The following is a 21629-nucleotide window of genomic DNA, read 5'->3' as shown; positions in this document are numbered from 1 at the left end:
GACTTGGGCCATCCTCCACTGCTTTCCCAGGCCATAGCAGAGAGCTGGATCAGAAGTGGAGCTGCTGGGACTTGAACCAGCACCCATATGGGATGCCGGCGCTTTAAACCACTGTGCCACAGCACCAGCCCAGCCACTAACTTTTTAAAACATAGGGAAATCACACATGAGTAAGACTTGGCCACATCCTCTAAGAATCTGACAGGCTTTTAAAAATGCATTGGATTGTGATGTATACAATAATGCAAATATATTCAAAACAAGAGTAGTCTTTTGTCACTTATACAGCAGTCCTTTTATGCCTTTTGTGTAAGGCAACATATTAGATTCTATAATACAAATAGTGATAAGAAAGTTTTCCTGCCCTCAAAGAATTTTAAACTAATGTTCACAATAGAAATATAAAAAATTTGCATGTCCCCACAAATATGTGCAATTGTGTGTCAATTAAAAATAAAACATTTCTTGGTATACCCCCTTTTGTCCCCTGTACTCCCCAAACTTAAAACAGCCACCACCATAAATTAGAATCACCATGAGGCCACCATCACCACTATGTCTAAGAATAAAGGTAAAAGAAGTAAACACAGGCACATAGGTGCAATAAGAATTAATCTGAAAAAGAGAGCAGGCTCTCAAAGAGGAGAGACAAGAGTATGCTCAGGTACTCAGAATGCTAACAAATGGACGACTAGAAGCAATCTGTTTTTTTATTTTATTTATTTTTTTTTTGACAGGCAGAGTGGACAGTGGGGGAGAGAGACTGAGAGAAAGGTCTTCCTTTTACCGTTGGTTCACTCTCCAATGGCCGCCAGGGCCAGCTCGCTGTGGCCAGCGCACCGCACTGATCCGAAGCCAGGAGCCAGGTGCTTCTCCTGGTCTCCCATGGGGTGCAGGGCCCAAGGACTTGGGCCATCCCCCATGCACTCCCAGGCCATAGCAGAGAGCTGGCCTGGAAGAGGGGCAACTGGGACAGAATCCGGCGCTCCGACCGGGACTAGAACCTGGTGTGCCGGCGCCGCAAGGCAGAGGATTAGCCTAGTGAGCCGCGGCGCCGGCCGAAGCAATCTGTTTTAATGGTGTAAAGTGGTTTTGCCAAAGGGCCAGCATTGCTGCATAGCAGGTAAAGTCTGCAATGCTAGCATTCCATATGGGCACCAGTGGTTCAAGACCAGCTGCTCCACTTCCTACCCAGCTCCCCGCTAATGTGCCTCAGAAAGCAGTGGAGGATGGCCCAAGAGCTTTAGCCCCCACACCTACATGGGAGACCTGGAAGAAGCTCCTGGCTCCTGGCTTCGCCTGGCTCAGGCACAGCCACTGCAGCCATTTAGGGAGTGAACCAGCAGATAGAAGATTTATCTCTAATTCTACCTTTCAAGATAAATAAATCTTTAAAAAAAAAAGAAATAAAGAGTATATCACATCAGGGGAAACAGATAAGAGGCTTGGATGAATATCTCAGAGGTTATATTGGTTGGTCTCTGAGGCTATTGGGATAACAAAGCTGATATCATCTTAAAATACAATGCAGACAAAGCCAGGAGTCTGAGGACACACAGCCAGCATCAGGGCATGAGAACATCAACGACACTGATACACTTGGGCCTGGGGATGATGATGAAGTCGGGTTTGATGACACTAGATAGGCTGATGACATTGCTATCTAAGTGGAACTCAACATTTTACATTCCAGTTTCTCTGAAGATTGCCCTGTAGTTTGGATTTTGGCCACAACCATAAAGAAGATTCCACTTTCATCAGTGTGATTGCAATCCGTTAAGGCAGACCGATTTGTTTCTAAAGTATTTTTTCCTTTAAAAACTAATCATAGGTTGGTGCCGCAGCTCAATAGGCTAATCCTCCACCTACAGCGCCAGCACACCGGGTTCTAGTCCCGGTCGGGGCGCCAGATTCTGTCCCGATTGCCCCTCTTCCAGTCCAGCTCTCTGCTGTGGTCCAAGAGTGCGGTGGAGGATGGCCCAAGTCCTTGCGTCCTGCACCCGCATGGGAGACCAGGAGAAGCACCTGGCTCCTGGCTTCGGATCAGCATGGTGTGCTGGCCGCAGCACGCTTGCCACAGTGGCCATTGGAGGGTGAACCAATGGTAAAGGAAGACCTTTCTCTCTGTCTCTCTCACTGTCCACTCTGCCTGTCAAAAAAAAGAAAAAAAAAAAAACTGATCATGACAAATGATCTGAAGTGAAATGTTAAGCACAACTTGCTCTTTTGGGTAGAAGACTATATCTATTTAAAAAAAGAAAAGAAAAAGAAAAAATGCTTTATAACCTTTCCTGCTTTGACCACTTCCAGTAAGTAAATGGACGTTTTGAATAAGCCATTTGTCTTGCACTCATTATGAATTCTGAAAAAGCCCTAGTTTTGGCTAATCTATACACAGTGTTTCTGTATACTCTTGTTAAATTTAAGGGAGCTGGCAGTCAGCTGAAGTCAAAAATGATAGGTCTGTCTTGCATAATTTTAGTATCATGCATTCTTTTGTGATCTTATTTTGCCATAAATATATCTTTAAAAAGCATTTCTTTAAAAAAAAACAATTATTTAAGGTATACAAATTTTATGTATTTTTGTATACAGATTCAGGAACATAAGAATACTTCCCACCTTACCCTCCCTCCTGCCCACTCTCCCTATCTTCCTCTTCCTTCCTCTCTTATTCCCTCTCTTTATCTGTACAATGATCTACTTTCAGTTTGCTTCATACTCATAAGATCAACCCTACACTAAGTAAGGAGTTCACCAAATAATAAGAAAAAAAAAAAAAACACTGTTCAGGGCTGTAAACAATCATGGAAGCTCAAAATGTCCATTTCAACCCTACACATTGCATTTTTGAACTCTATTGGTTACCACAGATCAGAGAAAATAAGTAGTATTTGTCTTTTTGGGACTGGCTTATTTCACTAAGTATAATGGTTTAAAGTTGCATCTATTTATATTGCAAACAAAACTAGGATTTCATTCTTTTTTATGACTGAGTAGTATTCCATCGTGTATATAAACCATAATTTCTTTTTCCAGTCATCAGTTGATGGACATCTGAGTTGATTCCATATTTTAGCTACTGTGGATTGAGCTGCAATAAACATGGGGGTACAGATCACTCTTTCATCTGCTAATTTAATTTCCCTTGGGTAAATTCCCAGGTGTGGGATTGCTGGATCACATGTAGACCAATGGAACGGAACAGAAACTCCAGAAATCAATCCTTACATCAGCAACCAATTTATCTTTGACAAAGGAACCAAAATCAATCTCTGGAGAAAGGACAGTCTCTTCAACAAACAGTGTTGTTAAAATTGGATCTCCACATGCAGAAGACCCCTACCTTACACTTCATGGAAAAATCCACTCAAAATGGATCAAGGATCTAAATCTATGAACTCAGGACATCAAACTACTAGAGAAGAACATTGAGGAAACTCTGCAAGACATTGGTATAGGCAAAGACTTCTTGGAAAAGACCCTAGAAGCACAGGCAATCAAAGCCAACATTGACAAATGGGATTACATCAAACTGAGAAGATTCTGTACTACAAAACAAACACCCACCAAAGTGAAGAGGCAACCAACAGAGTGGGAAAAAATACTTCCCAACTATGAAACTGATAAAGATTGACATCCAGAATGTATAAACAGCTCTAGAAACTCAACAGCAACAAAACAAACAATCCAGTTAAGAAATAGGCAAAAGACTTGAACAGGCATTTTTCAAAAGAGGAAATTCAAATGGTCAACAGACACATGAAAAAATGCTCAGGATCACTAGCCGTCAGGGAAATGCAAATGAAAACCACAATGAGGTTTCACCTCACCCCAGTTATAATGGCTCTCATACAGAAATCGACAATAAATATTGTCAAGGATGTGGGGAAAAAGGTTGGAGGGAATGTAAACTAGTACAGCCATTATGGAAGATAGTATGGAGATATCACAGAAAGCTAAAAAGCATTTCTAAAATGTATTTTTATAAACTGGGTTTTAATAATAATTTTGAATTTGTAATGTTGGTAGTTACAGAAATTAAACAGTAGGTAGCACACAGTTATCTTAACATTAGAAACACTGATGTAATTGTTGACTTTTATTTTACTATTATTATTATTATCATTATTATTATTTACTTATTATGGGTAGGAATTTTCCAAAGAAATAACTCATTTGCATGTATGTAGAATATTTTTATAGAACAGAAAATATATGTTAAAGTGTTATTTTCAGAAGTTGTATACATGTATAAATGAAATTTTTAACTCACAACAACTTGTTCATATTAAGCCTTTTCCAACCTATCCTGAAGCTACAGAAAGAGAAGGATATAATGAAAAATTGGTCTCCAATTTCTCAGTGGAAGAGCTACAGCTGAGAAATACGATAAAATGCTATGCTGCAGACTGCATTATGCCCTTATTTTATGTTAAGAACATTTTATTTGGAAAGGTTTTTTTCCCTAGTATTGAAATTTAGCTTTACTCTTCCCTATTTAGTTTTAGACAGCAATTCTAACAAAGTGAAATTAGGGTTGGACTAATTTGACCTCACAAGCCACACTAAAATCACTGCAACTTTTAAAACCACAGATCCATTGTGTGGATTGCGGAATTTTTCTTCTATTGATTTCCAAAGAACTTTTCAGTAGTGCAAAGTGATACATACACAAGGCAGTAAACCTTTATACGGCTTCCAAAAACAAGCAAATTTTCTCTGATCCCACTCTTGCTCTGATTTCCTAAGTGTGCAAACTCCAGATTCAAAGTGTAAGGTACTATGAAACATTAAGTTAAAGAATAAAAATGTGAACACTCAGCCAGAGAGATAGAGGGATCCTTGAGATGGCAGAATAGGGAAAAGACATACTGCTTTAGGCGAGGGGAAAGCAGTAGCTGGGAAAAAGTGGCGGAAAGGCATTCCTAGGGGAGAGCTGGAGAGCAACCTGCAGTGGAAAGTCCCCAGAAGAAAGAAGGATGCTGTGGATCAGCGCGGAAGGTGCAGACGTGCAGCAACAAGCACAGACACAACACACGACTGCCGCAGCAGCCAAGAGCCGAGGGAGCGCCAGCTTCAGAGAACAAAGTGAGAGCAGACAGCAGCTGCCCACGCCCCTGGCGAGAGAGCTGGGGAGAGTGTGAGTGAGCGGTGTGAGTTCTGCCTGCAGCATACCCCTCTAACCCAGTGGAAAAAAGGCACATTTCTCTCTCCTCACGCTCCCACAGTGGCATCCAGCAACCAGCTGGAAGAGGGCGCCACTTGACACAAGCAGCAGCTGTGGCAGCTCGGGTGTGTCACCGGGGAGGGGCCGCCATTCTGAAATCAGCAGCTCTTCTGTGCACCTGCTCTCCGTCAGGGAGAAGCCACCATTTTGCAATGAGCAGCAAGTGGCTGAGTCAGTTCTTGTGCACGGGTGTGATCCAGGGATTCTACCATAGGGAAAAATCCACGTTCCCCACTGACTTTGAGACTGTCTGGGAGGACTGACAGAAGGGCTGGTCACCCACATAGGACTGTGAGGTACCCCCAGCCTTTCAATATATCACAGGGTCTGGTACTCAAGCCGCCAAGGTGGAGTACCCACAGGCAGCTGGCTCTAGGAATGTCTCTGCCTTTTCATTGACAGGGTAGGCTAGGAGGGCAAAGTGGATCCTCTGCCCCTGTTACTGTGGGAATTCTGTGGCTGCATGATAAGGCACAGGGTGTGGCTGGGTCTCTGGACAGTGGCTGTGCGCACTGCCAGAGGCTCAGAGCTTCTTGATTTCTTGGGATGGATCATTGTAGAGGAACTGTGTTCACACAAGGACTTCATAGATCCTCAGTGTGGTTCAAGTGGCAGCGCTGGTGAGTGTTGCACCCACCGAGGGCTAACCCTGAGAATTGAACACCTTGGAAGAGAGGAGGTGAGGGGGTGATTATGCCAACAGAGGTGATCATACCCTCCTTCCAGCTAACAAGAGATCTACCTCACCCAACCTGGGTGTCATCCTGGAAACTTGCCCCGCTGAGCAGCACTCACCAGAGCACCCTGGCCACACCCAGCACGTGCCTCTGGGTATTTGCTGAAAGAGCGGATCCTCCACTATGCCACAGAGGCATAGTTCAAAGACAAAATCCATCAGAGCAGAAAACCAACAATTCCTAAAAGCAAATGCAGAAACTCAGAATAAGGGAGACAACATGGCTCCCCCAAAAGAACACCATACTTTAATATTAGAATGTGAAGATGAAGAGATTGATGCAATGCCTGAAAATGAATTCAAAAGATTAATCATAGGATTACTCAGAAGCAATGAGAAGGAAATTCATGAGTTCAAGAAATCTACAAATGACGTGCAAGAAAAATTTTTCCTTAGATTGAGATTTTAAAGAGAAATCAAACTGAAATGTTAGAAATGAAGAATTCAGTATGTCAAGTTAAAAAAAAAAATAAGAATGCAGTATGTCACTGGAAAGCCTAACAACAGACTTGGTGAGCAAAGAATGTCCAAGCTAGAAGACAAATCTTTGGGGTCGGTGCCGTGGCTCAACAGGCTAATCCTCTGCCTTGCGGCGCCAGCACACCAGGTTCTAGTCCCGGTCGGGGCGCCGGATTCTGTCCCGGTTGCCCCCCTTCCAGGTCAGCTCTCTGCTATGGCCTGGGAGTGCAGTGGAGGATGGCCCAAGTGCTTGGGCCCTGCACCCCATGAGAGACCAGGAGAAGCACCTGGCTCCTGCCTTGGGATCAGTGCGGTGCGCCGGCCGCAGCGCACCGGCCGCGGCGGCCAATGGAGGGTGAACCAACGGCAAAGGAAGACCTTTCTCTCTGTCTCTCTCTCTCACTGTCCACTCTGCCTGTCAAAAACTAAAAATAAAAATAAAAAAAAAATTTAAAAAGACAGATCTTTGGAAATTTCTCAGTCAGAACAAAAAAAAGAGAGAAGAAGAAATTAAAAACAGTATTGGAGATTTATGGGATACTATCAAACAACTCAACATACAGGTCTTAGGAGTTTCTGAAGATGTGGAAAGAGAGAATGGATTAAAAGGCCTATTCAGTGAAATAAATACAGAAAACTCCCTAATCTGGAGAAAGAAAGGGATGTCCAAGTACACAAGGCACATAAAACTCCTAATAGATATGACCAGAAAAGATTTTCACCACGACACATTGTAGTCAACAGTAAAACATAAAGATTCTAAAATGCGCACAACGGGGCTGGCGCTGTGGCACAGTGGGTTAACGCCCTGGCCTGAAGCGCCAGCATCCCATATGGGTGCCAGTTCAAGACCCGGATGCTCCATTTCCTGTCCAGCTCTCTGCTATGGCCTGGGAAAGCAGTACAAGATGGCCCAAATCCTTGGGCCCCTGCACCCACATGGGAGACCTGGAGGAGGCTCCTGGATCCTGGCTTCGAATTGGCACAGCTCTGGCCATTGCATCCAACTGGGGAGTGAACCATCGAATGGAAGACCTCTCTCTCTCTCTTTTCCTCTCTCTCTATCTCTCTGCCTCTCCTCTCTCTGTGTAACTCTGACTGATTTATAAATAAATAAATCTTTAAAAAATAAAATATGCACAAGAGAAATGCCAGATTAGTTTCACAGATCTCCAATTAGACTCACAACTGACATCCAGGTCTCAAACATAGGTGGCAGGGCCCAAACATTTGGGCCATCTTCTGCTGCTTCTCCCAGGCCATTAACATGGAGCTGCATTGGATGTAGAGCAGCAGGGACACAAAGCAGGGCTCATATGGAATGTCGGCATCACAGGTGGTGGCTATGCCACAACACTGGCCCCTCAACACATTTTTAAAATTAACTTGTTAAACTCTACTAAAATTAAAGGTGCCGCTGGAATTTTGTTTGAATTGCATTGATTCCAATTGATCTTTGGATCAGTTGGTGTAAGAACTTCTATTTACCAGTATGGTATGTCTTTTCATCTCTTTGGAACTTCCTTCATTACTTTCAGTGGTATCTTGTATTTCAGTGTAGAGATACTACACATCATTTTGTAAATTTGTATCTAAATATTTTATAGATTTGGATATTAATGTGGTTTTTTTAAAATTCATTTTCTATTTGCTTATTGCAGTGTTTAGACATATGTTCTGATTAATTTTAGAAGCCACGCCTTCCCCCTTTATTGCCTCACATGATTCTAATGAGATTAACTGCATTAGTCTCCACAGGCTATTATGATGAAATACCACAGATGGGTGGCTTAAGCAGCAGACAGTTCTTTTCTTACAGCTCTGAAGGCCAGAAGTCTAAGATCAAGGTTGGTGATCACTGGGTTGGTTTCTGATGAGGTCTCGTTCCTAGGTTTGCAGAGTCACCTGTTTGCTGTGTTTTCACATAGCCTTTACTCTGCACATGTGGAGAGAATGGCTGCTGTCTGTCCTAACCCATCCTGTTGGAATAGGGCCTCATCCTCGTGGTCTCATTTAACTTTAATGACCTCTTATCCCCTCCCTATCACCAAACATAGTTTCATTGGAGGTAGGGCTTCGACATAGGAATTTTGAAGGGATTCAATTCAGCTCATAGCATCCACTCTGTGGCCTCCCAAATTTATGTCCCCTTTGATTACAAAATACATTTACTCCATTTCAGCAGCCCCTGAAGTCTTAACACATGCCAGTATCAATTACAAGTCCAAAGTCTCATCTAACTATCATCTGACTCATATATGCACACAATTCAATCCATAACATGGACTTAACTCCAGAATTTATTTTACATATATAGAAATATACACTCAAATAACTTTCTATGTTATACACTATATATACACTATATATAGATATGTTATAGTACATATGTTATATATTATACATATCAAATGATATATATTACATCAGCAGAGCTTGTTCCCCTGAATTTGGCTTTAGGTGAAGGTTTCGGAAGGCATGAACTCACGGCAGCAAAGTAGAAGGGAAAGTGGGTACATGCAGAAGAAGAACCTACGTTCAAGAGAGTGGAAGAAAAAGGTGGAATGTTGCTTTATAACAGCCCACTCTTGTGGTAATTAATCCACTACCATGAGACCTAACACAGCATCTCAAGAAAAGCTAATTTTTTCATAAGAACGGTAACCCCATGATGTAATCGTCTCCCCAAATCTGCACATCCCAACACTGCTGCACAAACAAATCCTATCCAAATCTCTGCTTTAGGAAGAAGGGACAAGGGAAAGGATCTTGCCTTCTCTAAGCATCCGTGTCATTCAAAGTCTAGGTGGAACACAGAGTACACACTCTGCTTCTGGAGAGATTTGACCGAAGGCACAGTTTGTAGAGGGATGATCAGGGCTAAGGGAACCAGTGACAGTGTGGGCAGGGAATCGGCAAGAGTGGAGGAGCAGAGAGAAATAACTCAGCTACCAGCGCCTGGGTAGGTGCTAGAGCCAGGGCAGTGGAATCATCTAACACAAGCTGAAGTCATCAAGAGATGTGTCCCTGCCAGAACAAATACCACGTCTCTCTCCTCCCACCTTCTGATTTTATGCATTGCTCTCATTGGCCAAGACCACCATTGGGAAGTCACAGAGCAAGCGGACTGCAGTGGAATGGGCTGTAAGAATCAGAATACTGGGGCCCAGAGTAAGACAAAGAAGTATGAATCAGGGCTGGGAGGGGCACACCGTGGGGTTAGAGACTCATAAACACATTTAAAGAGACTTCAGGAGCTTGGGTCACCATTTTCCACTGTGTGTCCCTACCCATACTCCAATCCTAAAAATAGTGTTTTTACCTTTAAAAAAGGAACTTTAGACCCCACAAACGCCTGCTATGCTAAATCATCTGTGAGAGTGTTGCACTGATTCCAGATTTCAGGACATACTACAGGGCAGCTGTTATCAAAATAGCATGGTACTGGTACAGAAACAGATGGATAGACCATGGAACAGAATAGAAACACCAGAAATCAACCCAAACATCTACAGCCAACTTATATTTGATCAAGGATCCAAAAACCAATCCCTGGAGTAAGGACAGTCTATTCAACAAATGGTGCTGGGAAAACTGGATTTCCACGTGCAGAATCATGAAGCAAGACCCTTACCTTCCACCTTCCACAAAAATCTACTCAACATGGATTAAAGACCTAAATTTATGACCCAACACCATCAAATTATTAGAGAACATTGGAGAAACCCTGCAAGATATTGGCACTGGCAAAGACTTCCTGGAAAAGACCCTGGAGGCGCAGGCAATCAAAGCCAAAATCAACTATTGGGATTGCATCAAATTGAGAAGTTTCTGTACTTCAAAAGAAACAGTCAGGAGAGTGAAGAGGCAACTGACAGAATGGGAAAAAATATTTGCAAACTATGCTACAGATAAAGGATTAATAGCCAGAATCTACAAAGAGATCAAGAAACTCCACAACAACAAAACAAACAACCCACTTAAGAGATGGGCCAAGGACTTCAATAGACATTTTTCAAAAGAGGAAATCCAAATGGCCAACAGACACATGAAAAAATGTTCAGGATCACTAGCAATCAGGGAAATGCAAATCAAAACCTCAATGAGGTTTCACCTCACCCCGGTTAGAATGGCTCACATTCAGAAATCCACCAACAGATGCTGGCGAGGATGTGGGGAAAAAGGGACACTAACCCACTGTTGGTGGGAATGCAAACTGATTAAGCCACTATGGAAGTCAGTCTGGAGAGTCCTCAGAAACCTGAATATAACCCTACCATTCAACCCAGCCATCCCACTCCTTGGAATTTACCCAAAGGAAATTAAATTGGCAAACAAAAAATTGGTCTGCACATTAATGTTTATTGCTGCTCAATTCACAATAGCTAAGACCTGGAATCAACCTAAATGCCCATCAACAGTAGACTGGATAAAGAAATTATGGGATATTTACTCTATAGAATACTATACAGCAGTCAAAAACAATGAAACCCAGTCATTTGCAACAAGATGGAGGAATCTGGAAAACATTATGCTGAGTGAAATAAGCCAGTCCCAGAGGGACAAATATCATATGTTCTCCCTGATCAGTGACAACTAACCGAGCACCAAAAAAGAAACCTGTTAAAGTGAAATGGACACTATGAGAAATGGTGACTTGATCAGCCCTTTCCCTGACTGTTGATGAACAATTTAATACATTATCCCTCTTAGTATTTTTTTGTCTTTTCTACTTAATACTATTGGTTTAATTCTGTAATTAATACACAGTTATTCTTAAGTGTTGAAACTTAACTGAAAAGTGATCCCTGTTAAATATAAGAGTGGGAATAAGAGAGGGGAGAGATGTACAATTTGGGACATGCTCAAGCTGATTTGCCCCAAACGGTAGAGTTAGAAACATACCAGAGGATTCCAATTCAATCCCATCAAGGTTGCATGTACCAATGCCATCTCACTAGTCCATTTGATCAATTTCTGTTCACAATTGATCATAATGATAGGACTAAGAATCAAAGGGATCACATAAACAAGACTAGTGTCTGAAAATACCAACCGATAGAATAAAAAAGAAAGAGAATGATCGAACATGGGAAGCGGGATACACAGCAGACTCATAGAATGGCAGATGTCCTAAATAGCACTCTGGCCTCAGAATCAGCCCTTAAGGCATTCAGATCCAGCTGAAAAGCCCATGAGAGTATTTCAGGCATGGAAATCCAAGACACTCTATCAAAAAAAAAAAAAATGACCTAAATGAAAGATCTCCGCGAGTGAGATCCCAGTGGAAAGAACAAGTCATCAAAGAAGGAGGTACCTTTCTCTGAAGGGAGGAGAGAACTTCCACTTTGACTATGACCTTGTCTAAATATGATAAGAGTCGGTGAACTCAAAAGGCTTCCATAGCCTTGGCAACTCATGGCAAGAGCCTAGGGTGATTACTGATGCCATAAACAACAGTGTCGATTTGTTAAGTCAACAACAGGAGTCACTGTGCACTAGCAGCAACCATCTCTCACACAGGGTATCAGTTAGGGTCCTGACAGAAACAGAATGTGCCTCATACAGTTCAGATGTCAGAGATTACTTAGAAAGGAGTGGGCAGTGTTAAGAAAACAACCTAGATTGGTGAAGCACTAATAAAAAGGAGCAGTTACACCCCTAAGGCTGAAGGAGCAAAGGAAAGGAAAGGTAAAGCATTGTCAGAGCTGGGCCTGCCACCTAACATGTGTGAGTCCCAAAGCAAGAGCACCAACCAGCCCATATCTTCCCACCCCCAGCTGGTGGAGGTGGGGGCGGGCAGGCAAGCAGCTTTGGCTGTCTTGGAAGGCAACACTGGTGCACCTGAACAATCAGTTCCAGGGTCTCAGGTACCTGGAGCATGGTACAGGAGAGTCCAGAGTCCAGGCTATTGTCTCCCTGACTGCCAAACCTAGCACAAGATGAGGTACCACAGGAACATGGCCCAAAGCATGGTGTAGGGCAGGGACTCAAGACCCAGCACTGGAGTCCAGAAAGAGCTGAGGTCAGTGCAGGGGCCATCACACACAAGATGCATCACGCAGGGGGGAGGTGACTCCAGCCAGAGACCCGGCACCGAAGCAGGGAGGAGGCAGGAAAGGACACTGATCTGCCCCCCGTCACCTTCTGATCTGCTGACCAACCTACTTCCTTTAGCTGAACCCAACCAGAAGCCTGCTCTCAAGGACACCTGAATAATGGAGTCCACAGAGACTGGCACGGAGAAAGAAGTGTGCAAGGAGGCAGAGAATAACCAGCATACCCAGTCAAACACTTGTGGTGTCACCCTCTCCCCTGCTGGGAACCGGGGCCTGAATTCCCTTTGCCACATATATTAGTTTGCAAGGGCTGGCATAACCAAGGACTGCAAACTGGGTCATTAAACACACACACACACACACACAGAGCAATTTTGTTTTTTGACTACAGAGGCCGCAAGTCCGAAAGCAAAGCATCAGCAGAGCTGGTTTCTTCTGATGGATCCCAAACTGCTCCCCTAGCTTCTGGCTGGCAAATCTGGGTGTCCCTTGGCTTAGCATCACTCCAGCCTCTGCCTCCATTGTCATGTGGTGTTCTCCCAGGGCCTGTGTCTTCATGTGGCCACCTTCCTATGAGTACACCTGTCATGCTGGATTAGCGTTCACCCTGATCAGGAATGATCACACCGTAATGAACCATATCTGCCAAGACCCTGTTTCCTCCAAAGCTCCCATGGTGAGCTGCTGAGAGGTAGAATGTCAGCATTATCTTTTTGGAGGACACCACTGAACCCATATAACATCATGTCAATGGTGTCCTGTAGCCCAGGCTTTCAAAGAACAATGAAAGCAAGCACTTTGTCCTCCTGGAAGCCTTACTGCAGCAGGAATCTTGGAGAGGCATGGGACTCCAAGGCTCTTAACAGGAAAACAGCATTTGCTCTTGCCAGCAGTCCTGGAGGATTTGTATCAAGAGTCTGGGCCCCTGAACAAAGCAGGGCATTGTCTTATATACCCTAGCACAAACAACTTTAAGTCTTCAAACACACATTCAGTTACACAACTTTTGATTGGCTAGCTTAGAGCTCCAGCACTACTTATGAAACCGCCAGATTAAGTCACACCTCCACGCACCCCAATCGCTGCAGCTGGCCTGCCTGCATTGCTTTAGTTGACCTGGTTGCAACATTGCAGTACTTTTCAGAAAGCTCTTTGCACCACCACCACCACTGCCCCATTCCCAGAGAGCCCCCTCTGAATAGCCTCTACCATTTCTGCCTCTACCTGTTTTTTTTTTCTTTCTTTTTTTAACCTAAGGGGGTGGAGGTCCTTGCCACATTCCCCAGAGTCCCTGCCACATATGACTTTTGAATAGGTCATAGTGCCTAGCTGCCAATCTGTGGACTGGCTACATCTAGAACAAGCCTTGCAAAACCAAACACTGATTCTTGGATCCTGCTGTGAAGATCTTGGATGAGATGAAGGATTTTGTGTTTTAACAAACTCTATAGGGGATGCTGATGTAGGCAGCCTCATCCTTCACTTTACACTAAAGTTTCCTGCTGTTTCTGCTTGGAAACACTTCTTTTGTCATTTTTACCATGCCATAAATAAAGAGAATGTTTCCAGCAGAGACAGACCAAATGTTTTCAAAGGGGTGGATTAGAAATTAATTCTCTCACCCAAATAAGTAACATTTCTCCAATGGTAGGCATGGTTTAGGTACCGAAGAAATACAGAAAAGAATCCTGCCAGTAAAGAATTAAAAGTCCAGTGAGAAGAACGATCAGTAAAAAATATTCATGGGGCTGGCGCTGTGGCACAGTGGGTTAACGCCCTGGCCTGAAGCGCCGGCATCACATATGGGTGCCGGTTCGAGACCCGGCTGTTCCACTTCCAATCCAGCTCTCTGCTACGGGCTGGGAAAGCAGTACAAGATGGCCCAGCTCCTTGGGCCCCTGCACCCACATGGGAGACCCAAAAGAAGCTCCTGGCTCCTGGCCTCAGATCGACGCAGTTCCAGCCGTTGCGGCCACTTGGGGAGTGAACCATTGGATGGAAGACCTCTCTCTCTCCCTGCCTCTCCTCTCTGTGTGTAATTCCAACTTTCAAATAAATAAATCTTTTTTTAAAAAAAAAAAAGATATGCTCATATGTCAGGTGATGGTAGGTCCTAAGGAGAAGGACGAGGCAGGGCAGAGAGGTCACAAGTGTTCAGGTCTCTCTTGGAATTTACCTATCTCCTAGAGCCCACATCAGAGGAATTTTTGAGAAAATCTCACAATGTTTCATTTGCAACATAGGTAGGAAAAAAAGCGATTAGAGATGCTCCTGGGGATGGGCTGCTCAATCTGGCAAATAAACACAGGATATCCAGTTACATTTAAAAGTGAAAAAAAAAAACAACAAAAATATTTTCTTAGTATAGTCATGCACCAAATATTGCATAGGGCATACATATACTAAAACAGTACTCACGGGGCTGGCATTGTGGCACAGTGGATTAGGTTGTTGCTGGACCTACCAGCATACCATATTAGACTACCAGTTCTAATCTCAGCTGCTCTGCTAACTATCCATCTACCTGTTAATGTGCCTGATAAAGCAGTGGGCAATGACCAAAAACCTCATGTGCGGGGCCGGCGCCGTGGCCCACTAGGCTAATCCTCAGCCTGAGGCGCCAGCATCCCATATGGACATCGGGTTCTAGTCCCAGCTGCTCCTCTTCCAGTCCAGCTCTCTGCTGTGGCCCAGGAGGGTGGTGGAGGATGGCTCAAGTGCTTGGATGCCTGCACCTGTGTGGGAGACCTGGAGGAAGCACCTGGCTCCTGGCTTCGGCTCGGCATAGTTCCAGCCGTAGCGGCCATTTGAGGGGTGAACCAACAGAAGGAAGACCTTTCTCTCTGTCTCTCTCACACTGTCTAACTCTGTCAAAAAATAAATAAATAAATAAATAAATAAATAAAAACACCCTCATGTGGGAGATGCAGATGGAGCTCAAGGCCCTTGGCTTCAACCTAGTTTGGGTGGTTTTCTCGCTCCCTCACTCCACATTTCAAGTAAATAAATAAATCTTTTTCAAAAATTACTCATTAGGAGCCGGCGCTGCAGCTCACTAGGCTAATCCTCCGCCTTGCAGCGCCGGCACACTGGGTTCTAGTCCCGGTCGGGGCACCGATCCTGTCCCGGTTGCCCCTCTTCCAGGCCAGCTCTCTGCTGTGGCGAGGGAGTGCAGTGGAGGATGGCCCAAGTGCTTGGGCCCTGCACCCCATGGGAGACCAGGATAAGTACCTGGCTCCTGCCATCGGATCAGCGCACTGCGCTGGCCGCAGCGCGCCTACCGCGGCGGCCATTGGAGGGTGAACCAACGGCAAAAGGAAGACCTTTCTCTCTGTCTCTCTCTCACTGTCCACTCTGCCTGTCAAAAAAATAAAAAAAAAAAAATAAAAAATAAAAAAAGAAAAAAAAATTACTCATTAGGGACCAGCACTGTGATGTAGTAGGTTAAGCCTCTGCCTGCAGTGCCAGCATCCCATATGGATGCCAGTTCATGTTCTGGCTGCTCCTCTTCTGATCTAGTTCCCTGCTAATAGCATTGGAAAGCAGTGGAAGATTGTCCAACTGCTTGGGCCCCTGCACCCACATGAGAGACCCGAAGAAGCTCCTGGCTCCTGGCTCCTGGCTTCAGATCAGCCCAGCCCCAGCCACTGCAGCCACTGGGGAGTTAACCAGCAGATGGAAGACTTCTCTCTCTGTCTCTCCCTCTCTGTCTGTAATTCTGTCTCCAAATAAATAAATAAAGAATAAATCTTTTAAAAATTACTCATTAGTTATCTGGCATTCAAATCCTGCGCTCATCCTGAGTTGCGCTGGCTGCTCTGCCCTGAAGGGGTTCCAGCTTCTGTGGGGTGACTGGATTCTGGCTCTCTTCCTCAGGAGCCCTTCCATTAGAGGCTCCAGTTCTCAAAGCTCCCAGCAATGTTTACCAACTCTGCAACCAAGTCTCGTTTTGAAGACAACTGGGTCTTCAGCACTTGTCTGGCTATACCTTCGGGTAGTAGCATCACATTAAACACATAAGTCAAAATAGAGTCTCACATGTACAGCAAATTCTTTCACTTGTGAGTAAACCAGGTTGGCCCAAGCATCAGCAAACAGGGAAAACAGTGGAAAGTTTGCAGAAGGAGGGCAAAGAGAACAGATTTTCAAGGCCCAGAAGACTACACAAAGTAAATTCCAGAAGAGGAACTGCATGGAAGTTCTAGAAGCAGTTAATAAGGGACAGGCTGCTCTGCTCAGTCTGGGGTGCACAAGCCTTGGCAGGTGCAGCGTGTCTCTTCCCTGAGAGCCACACCCACGGCTCACCACCTACACTGAGGAGCATGTATTCCCTGCTAGAGAATTGAGCTGATTGCTCCTATCTGCGAAACTTTCCTCCTCCTGTTTCCTCATTTCTCTGTCTTCCCCAGCATGGGGTGAGGGAGGAGGAGAGTATCTTAGCTCCTTCCTCCCACATCTATCCTGGGGCCAAGTCTTCGCAGCCTTCCTTTGTGGTGGTTGCTTGTACTTCTCTCCCACCCTCATGTCCACTCCCCCATCACCTTGGTCACCTATCTCCAGCTGTCTAACAAGGCTCCCTTCCCAGTCTTATCCTACTCAGTACACTACCTACACCTCCACAGGACAGCTTTCAGAAAAGCCAGTCTTTAAGCTTCTCCCCATCTTGAAATCCATCAGTGTCCTTCATCACCATTCCCCACCAAGTTATTTATTGTCTTGCTTTCGAATTGTTGGTGGTCCTCATATATTTTAGAAATCAGGTCCTTCACTATAAGAAACAATGACCTGATCAGCTCTTGTCCTGACTGTTGATGTACAATGTAATACTTTATCCGTTTTAGTATTTTTTGTTGTTGTTGTTGTTCTAGTACTAGTGGTTGAACTCTGTAATTAACACACAATTATTCTTAGGTGTTTAAATTTTAACTGAAAAGTGATCCCTGTTAAATATAAGAGTGGGAAACAGAGAGGGAGGAGATGTACAATTTGGGACATGCTCAATCGGACTTGCCCCAAATGGTGGAGTTAGAAATGTGCCAGGGGATTCCAATACAATCCCATCAAGGTGGTATGTACCAATGCCATCTCACTAGTCCATTTGATCAATTTCAGTTCACAATTGATGACTCTGATAGGTCTAAGAGTCAAAGGGATCACGCAAACAAGACTAGTGTCTGTTAATACTAACTGATAGAATCAAAAAGGGAGAGAATGATCCAACATGGGAAGCGGGATACACAGCAGACTCATAGAATGGCAGATGTCCTAAACAGCACTCTGGCCTCAGAATCAGCCCTTAAGGCATTCGGATCTGGCTGAAGAGCCCACGTGAGTATTGTAGGCATGGAAAGTCAAGACACCCTGGAAAAAAAAATAAAACAAAATGAAAGATCTCTGCGAGTGAGATCCCAGTGGAAAGAACGGGGCCATCGAAGAAGGAGGTACCTTTCTCTGAAGGGAGGAGAGAACTTCCACTTTGACTATGACCATGCCAGAATAAGATTGAAGTCGGTGAACCCTAAAGGCTTCCATAGCCTTGGCAACTCATGACTAGAGCCTAGGGAGATTACTGATGCCATAAACAAGAGTATCAAATTGTTAAGTCAACAACAGGAGTCACTGTGTACTTACATCTCATGTGGGATCTGTCCTTAATGTGTTGTCTAATGTGAAGTGATGCAATAACTAGTACTGAAACAGTATTTTTACACTTCGTGTTTCTGTGTGGTTGCAAACTGATGAAATCTTTACTTAGTATATACTGAATTGATCTTCTGTATATAAAGATAATTGAAAATGAAAAAAAACTGGTGTTAAATTGGAAATTGCATAGAACATTAATTTTTTTAAAAAATCATGTAGGATCTCTGTCTTTAATGTGCTGTACACTGTTATTTAATGCTATAACTAGTACTCCAACAGTATTTTTTCACTCTGTGTTGCTATGTGGGGGCAAACTGTTGAAATCTTTACTTAATATATACTAAACTGATCTTCTGTATATAAAGAGAATTGAAAATGAATCTTGATGTGAATGGAAGGGGAGAGGGAGCGGGAAAGGGGAGGGTTGTGGGTGGGGGGGAAGTTATGGGGGGGGAGCCATTGTAATCCATAAGCTGTACTTTGGAAATTTATATTCATTAAATAAAAGTTAATGGGTCCTTATAGCTGATGTATGCTTTCCTGTTCCACAGGTTGCCTTTGCACTCTCTGCTGTGCAGAAGACTTTTAGCTTGCTGTACTCCCACTTATTTTTTGCTCTTGCTGTCTGTGCTTTCAGGGTCATATCCAAAGTCATTGCCAGAAGCAGTGTCATACACCTTCCCCTACATTCCTCTAGGCATTTCACAGCTCCAGATCAGTCTTTCATTTACTTTAGATTTTCATCTATTTTGAGTAAGAGATGGGTCAAATTTTATTCTTTGGCATGTGAAAACCCAGTTACAACATAATAAAATCTAACTCTTTGTCATACAGCACTCTTTTATGTTTTAATATTGTTTGTATGAAGTGTTCTCAGAGATCAGTGGAGGAATACTATGCTGGAGCTGGTCGTGTGGCACAGCAGGTTAAGCCGCTGCCTGCACAGCCAGCATCCCATTGCAAAGGACAGGTCAGGATCTGCCTATTTTGATTCCGATCCAGCTTCCTGCTGATGCACCTGGAAAGGCAGCAGAAGACGGCCTGAGTGCTTAGGCACCTGCCACCCATGTGAGACCTGGATGGAATTCTTGGCTTCTGGCTTCAGCTTGGACCAGGCTAGGCTGTTGTGGCCATTTGAGGAGTAAACCTGCAGATGGAAGATCTCTTTCTCTCTCTCTCTCTCTCTCTCTCTCTCTCTCTCTCTCTCTCCTTCTGGCTTCAAATAAATAAATAAAATTAAAAAGAAATCTTATACCATGCACCGGTTTACATATAAAATGGAAAGCAGTAATACCTCTAGGAGCAAGAGTTCTGTGTGAGAAACTGGGGGAAGGTACCTAACAGAAGTGTAATGCCCACATTAACATTGGGGAGGTAGACTTGAACCAGTCCTGAAAATAGACCCCAGGCCCCCTCTCCAAAGCACAACAGCCCCTAAGACTTGGGATGCCCTACTCCTGATGTCTTGTTGTGGTAAGGAAAACAGGTCACCCTTCCTTCTGTCCCGTTGGAGCTTAAGATGCCTGAGCAGAGGCAGAGCTGAGGCTCCCTTCTGTTGTGTGGCTCGGAGTTGAGAATTCTAGTAGTCTCCCCAGACCCAGTGTGCTGGGCTATCAATCCAGAGACTGAGTGAAAAAGAACAAGCAACCAGGAGAGAAAGGTAGAAGGAACTGGGACACAGGTTCTATCCCTGTTTACAAAGAAATGAGAGCGAGCGAAATCTGATGCAGCCTCCAGCAGCTGTTAAGGCCCTATCTTTTCACCCTTGAGTGAGCTGAAGCAATTTTTCCACCATTCGAAGCTGTGAAAGAACATTTTGTCCATCTTGGCTTCTTTTCCCCTCTCTTACTCATTCTCTGCGACAGGTTACTAAGCATCTGAGACTTGATCTTCAGTCAGAAAGACGGGTCCATGGGGTCCCTCATTCTGCCTTCCATCTTCTTGAGGTCCCTATTCTGTTCCTGGCAGTGGGTTTGCTCATCCAGAAATGTTAAAATAGTGCTGCATGTGATCCGGTCTTTTTTTCTTTTTTTTTTAAGATTTATTTATTTGAAAGGCAGAGTTACAGAGAGGCAGGGGCAGAGGCAGAGAGAGAGAGAGAGAGAGAGAGAGAGAGAGAGAGAGAGAGAGGTTTTCCATCCACTGGTTCACTTCCCAATGGCTGCAACAGCTGGAGCTGAACCGATCCGAAGCCAAGAGCCAGGAGCTTCTTCCAGGTCTTCCACGTGGGTGCAGTCCTTGGGCCACCTTCTTCTGCTTTCCCAGGCCATAGCAGAGAGCTGGATCGGAAGTGGAGCGCTGGGACTCCAACTGGTGTCCATATTGGATGCTGGCACTGCTGGCAGCAGCTTTACCTGCTATGCCACAGCACTGGTCCTGTGATCTGGTCTTACCACTAATCATTGAGGCAGTCAACCACCTGTCCACTCTGATGAGGAGAGCATACATTTGTGTGGTGTTCTGCTGATTTGTATACTCAGAAATAACAAGCCTTTCTGTATATTTGTATAACAAGCCAAAGAGAAAACAAATTTTTTTTTTTGACAGGCAGAGTGGACAGTGAGAGAGAGAGAGACAGAGAGAAAGGTCTTCCTTTGCTGTTGGTTCACCCTCCAATGGCCGCTGCAGCTGGCACGCAGGAGCCAGGTGCTTCTCCTGGTCTACCATGTGGGTGCAGGGCCCAAGCACCTGGGCCATCCTCCACTGCACACTGCACTCCTGGACCATAGCAGAGAGCTGGCCTGGAAGACGGGCAACCGGGACAGAATCCAGCACCCCGACCGGGACTAGAACCCAGTGTGCTGGCGCTGCTAGGCGGAGGATTAGCCTGTTGAGCCACGGCGCCAGCCCAAGAGAAAACAAATTTTAAGTGAGAAGAATATATATGAAAATGTCTAAATAAAGAGGATGAACAATGGGAAATTCACTGTGAAGTGAATGAAAGTTAAGATTCTGGCTCCTTTTCCCATGTAGACCCTTTATAAGACCTTGAGAGAGGCCAGTGCCACTGCTCACAAGGCTAATCCTCTGCCTGCGGCGCTGGCACTCCGGGTTCTAGTCCCGTTGGGGTGCTGGATTCTGTCCTGGTTACTCCTCTTCCAGTCCAGCTCTCTGCTGTGGCCCGAGAGTGCAGTGGAGGATGGCCCAGGTCCTTGGGCCCTGCACCTGCATGGGAGACCAGGAGGAAGCACCTGGCTCCCGGCTTTGGATCGGTGCAGTTCGCAGGTCATAGTGGCCACTTGAGAGGTGAACCAACGGAAAAAGAAAACCTTTCTCTCTGTCTCTCTCTCTCTAATTCTGCCTGTCAAAAAAAAAAAAAAAGACCTTAGCAGAAAGTTTAGCACTGTATTCATGTGCTTGGCAAAAGGAATACAGAACCTGCACACTGACTTCAAAGAGAGGCAGACTAATCACTGTCTTAGCTATTCTGAAGGTTCCTGGAAGAGCCTCTTGTAGAAACTTCAGTCAGCCACCTGTGTAAGACTGGGCAAGCCGTTTTCCT

The sequence above is a fragment of the Lepus europaeus genome, chromosome 7 (assembly GCF_033115175.1).
Source record: "Lepus europaeus isolate LE1 chromosome 7, mLepTim1.pri, whole genome shotgun sequence".
Taxonomy (NCBI): Eukaryota; Metazoa; Chordata; class Mammalia; order Lagomorpha; family Leporidae; genus Lepus; species Lepus europaeus.
Note: the sequence above shows the minus strand (reverse complement) of the source record.